Source organism: Penaeus chinensis, chromosome 10 (genome assembly GCF_019202785.1).
Source record: "Penaeus chinensis breed Huanghai No. 1 chromosome 10, ASM1920278v2, whole genome shotgun sequence".
NCBI lineage: Eukaryota > Metazoa > Arthropoda > Malacostraca > Decapoda > Penaeidae > Penaeus > Penaeus chinensis.
The window spans coordinates 37240231-37244116 of NC_061828.1; positions in this window are offsets into that span (position 1 = coordinate 37240231).

Consider the following 3886-nt stretch of genomic DNA (forward strand, 5'->3'; position numbering starts at 1 on the left):
GTTAAAGCTGTAGGTATACAAGACCCAACGCGGAGAGGAGACTGTCGCGTATCCCCTCTCTCTCACGCGCGCACGCAACACACGCACATACATGCATATACACACGCATATACACACGTATATACATACATATATACACACAACGTTTAGTGACTGTCATTCTCGTTGACCAGCTCTCCCTCCCCTCATCCCTTGAGGCAATTCCCCTCTCCCCTTTTCCTTTTCCCTTCCACCTTCCCTTCTCCTACCCCTTTGTTTCTTCCCGTCCACTTCCCCTTCCCCTTTTCCCTTTTCTCTCCCCTTCCCTTTTCCCTTCTCCTATCCCTATCCCTATCCCTTCCCCTTCCCTTTTCCCTTTTCCCTTCCCGTTCCCTTTCACCTCTCCCTTTTCTCTCCCCTTCCCTTTTCCCTTCTCCTATCCCTATCCCTTCCCCTTCCCTTTTCCCTTTTCCCTTCCCCTTCACCTCTCCCTTTTCTCTCCCCTTTCCTTTTCCCTTACACCTTCCCTTCTCCTACCCCTTCACCTTCCCCTTCCCCTTCCCCTTCCCCTTCCCCTTCCTTTTCCCTTTTCTCTTCCCCGTTCCCTCAGCTCTCCTCACGCTTTCCTCAGGAGTCGAAACCACGTCAATACCTTCGCCGGCGTAGGGAAGGGACCACCCATGAGTCACTGCTTTATGAATCATTAATTTTTTTTTTTTTTTTTTTTTTCTTCGTCTTCAACCCGCGCCGTATCTGATGGCATGCGAGGCGCGCGGCTATCTTCGACGCGCTGTCAGTCCACCAGGGAATATTTAGGAGTAAGAGAGAGAGAGAGAAAAAAACAACAACAACAACAGCAATTGAAAAGAAACGACAAAGAAAAAGAAAACCAGAAAAGAAAGAAAAGAGAAAGAAGAAAAAGAAAAAAGAAAAAGAAAAATGAGAAAGAAGTAATTGAAAGAAAAAGGAAATAATAGAAAAAGAAAGTATGTAAGAAAAAAATGGGAAAAAGGAAAAAAACAAAATATTATGTTTAATTAACCCATTTAATATACTATTTAAAATACGATATTGGATCTTTTCGGGATCTCTTTCTCCATAGTATTTTTCCAATGACGTTAAATTCCAATATTCTTAAATAACGTCACCTTTTTTCCTACGAGGTCATCTTTCAGATTTTTTACCTTTTCTTGAGATTAATCTTTTCTCCAAACCCTTTCCCCGCGAGGTCATCTTGAGGTCACCTTTCTCTTGGTCTCTCTTTTTATTTTCGCATCTTTCCCAGAGGTCAGTCCTCTCCCCAATGAGGTCATCTTCAGGTCATCTTTCTCCAGCTCTTCTCCCCCGAGGTCACCGTTAGCCCCCCCCCCCTCCCTCGCCCCCTACAGCTGGATGAAGACGCTGGATTTTTCCTCAAAGCCAACGACAGAGGATCCATTTCCTCCGCCAGCAAACAGCCGCAAACAAGCCGTCGATTATTTAAAAAAAAAAAAAAACTGAAAAATAAAAAACTGCTCATGGGTTCGTATAAAATACAAGAGTAATGCAGAAATAAACAGCGGACTTCCATTTGCATTATGTGAAAAAATGCGGGTGACGAACAGCACTATCTCACAGTCATCTGACGCTCCGTAACGGTTGTGATTATTGACAAATGTGAATAGTACACATGAAAATAGAATCAAAATAAAATCAACCAAAAATTAATTAATTAAAAACAGGATATTATTCAGAACCGAATACATAACTAAACTGAAAAAAAAACCAACCACCGGAAAGTCTACGGGGTTTCCTACCCATGTTTACATAATTCGAAATTCAATTACGTTGAGGGGGGTGGGGGGAGACGTACATATGTGCGCGCGTGTGTAAGTACACCAACAAAACTCTTGACTATTAATTAAACCAGAGACGTACTCAGTGTAGAGACTCGCTATAAATAATTTTACACAATAAAATAAAAATCCCAGCATTATCACGCCCATCACCGCCTTCCACTATATCTACAACTTCCCACCTACAACCATTCATTACTAAAAATCTAAGATTCCACAACCCACAACAATTCCGTAACCTCGACAACCATAGCTGTTAAAACGCTTTCTCCCACGGGGCTTAACGCTTATAAAACGTACCCATTCCACGCCGCCCAGAGGAAAGAGAGAAAGAAGAAAGGAAGGAAGGAAAGAAAGAGAAAAGAAAGAAAGATAGAAAGAAAGAAGGAGAGAGAAAGAAAAGAAAGAAAAAAACGCTGCCCAGAGGTAAAGAGAGTGAGAAAAAAACAAAAAAATCCACGCCGCCCAGACGTTTAAGGAAAGACAATGGAGAAAAAAAACAGAGCCCATCCCACGCCCGGCACAGGTAATGTTAATCTGCGAACACCTGGCTTCCGCCGCCATGATCAAGGCTGACAACAAGAGGTTACACACTTCAGTCTCCAGTCTCGAAGAAGTCCGACCTGTGCTGCCTCCCTCCTGCATGGTGGCCTCTTTGCCTGAGGGGAGGAAGGTACACGGACACACACACACGCACACGTACACGCACACGCACGTACACACACAATGTAGATACAAATGCAAATGAAATAGCACACACATACAGAAACAGACAGACTGACAGACAAATAGACACATTTATACATACATTCATACAAGAGAAAGAGATAGAGAGAGAGAGAGAGAGAGAGAGAGAGAGAGAGAGAGAGAGAGAGAGCGAGAGAGAGAGCGAGAGAGAGAGCGAGAGAGAGAGGAAGAGAGAGAAAGAGAGAGAAAGAGAGAGAGAGAGAGAGAGAGAGAGAGAGAGAGAGAGAGAGAGAGAGAGAGAGAGAGAGAGAGAGAGAGAGCGAGAGAGAGAGGAAGAGAGAGAAAGAGAGAGAAAGAGAGAGAAAGAGAGAGAAAGAGAGAGAGAGAGAGAGAGAGAGAGAGAGAGAGAGAGAGAGAGAGAGAGAGAGAGAGAGAGAGAGAGAGAGAGAGAGAGAGGGTTGCATTCAGACCCAACAGCGCGGACGTGCGATCTCCTCCCCCCGTCATGCACAGACACTTCAGCGAAACCGCCTCGACGTCAGCCAGAATCACGACCTTCCCAAACATGTGTGTCTGAAAATTCTCAAAAGCCCTTCATCACCGCTCCTGGAAAAGCTTTTCAGACAGACGAAGACTGAGAGCGAGAGAGAGAGAGAGAGAGAGAGAGAGAGAGAGAGAGAGAGAGAGAGAGAGAGAGAGAGCAGAGAGAGAGAGAGAGAGAGAGAGAGAGAGAGAGAGAGAGAGAGAGAGAGAGAGAGAGAGAGAGAGAGAGAGAGAGAGAGAGAGAGCATAGAGAGAGAGAGAGAGCATAGAGAGAGAGAGAGAGGATAGAGAGAGAGAGAGAGCATAGAGAGAGAGAGAGAGCATAGAGAGAGAGAGCATAGAGAGAGAGAGAGCATAGAGAGAGAGAGAACATAGAGAGAGAGAGAGCATAGAGAGAGAGAGAGAGGCATAAAGAGAGAGAGAGCATAAAGATAGATAGAGAGCATAGAGAGAGATAGAGAGCATAGAGAGAGAGAGAGAGAGCATAGAGAGAGCATAGAGAGAGCATAGAGAAAGAGAGAGAGCATAGAGAGAGAAAGAGAGCATAGAGAGAGAAAGAGAGCACATAGAGAGAAAGAGAGCATAGAGAGAGAAAGAGAGCACATAGAGAGAAAGAGAGCACAGAGAGAGAAAGAGAGCACAGAGAGAGAAAGAGAGCACAGAGAGAGAAAGAGAGCATAGAGAGAGAAAGAGAGCATAGAGAGAGAAAGAGAGCATAGAGAGAGAAAGAGAGCATAGAGAGAGAAAGAGAGCATAGAGAGAGAGAGAGAGGAAGAGAGGAAGAGAGGAGGAGAGAAAGAGAGCATAGAGAGAGGGAGAGAGGAAAGAAGGAGGAGAGAAAG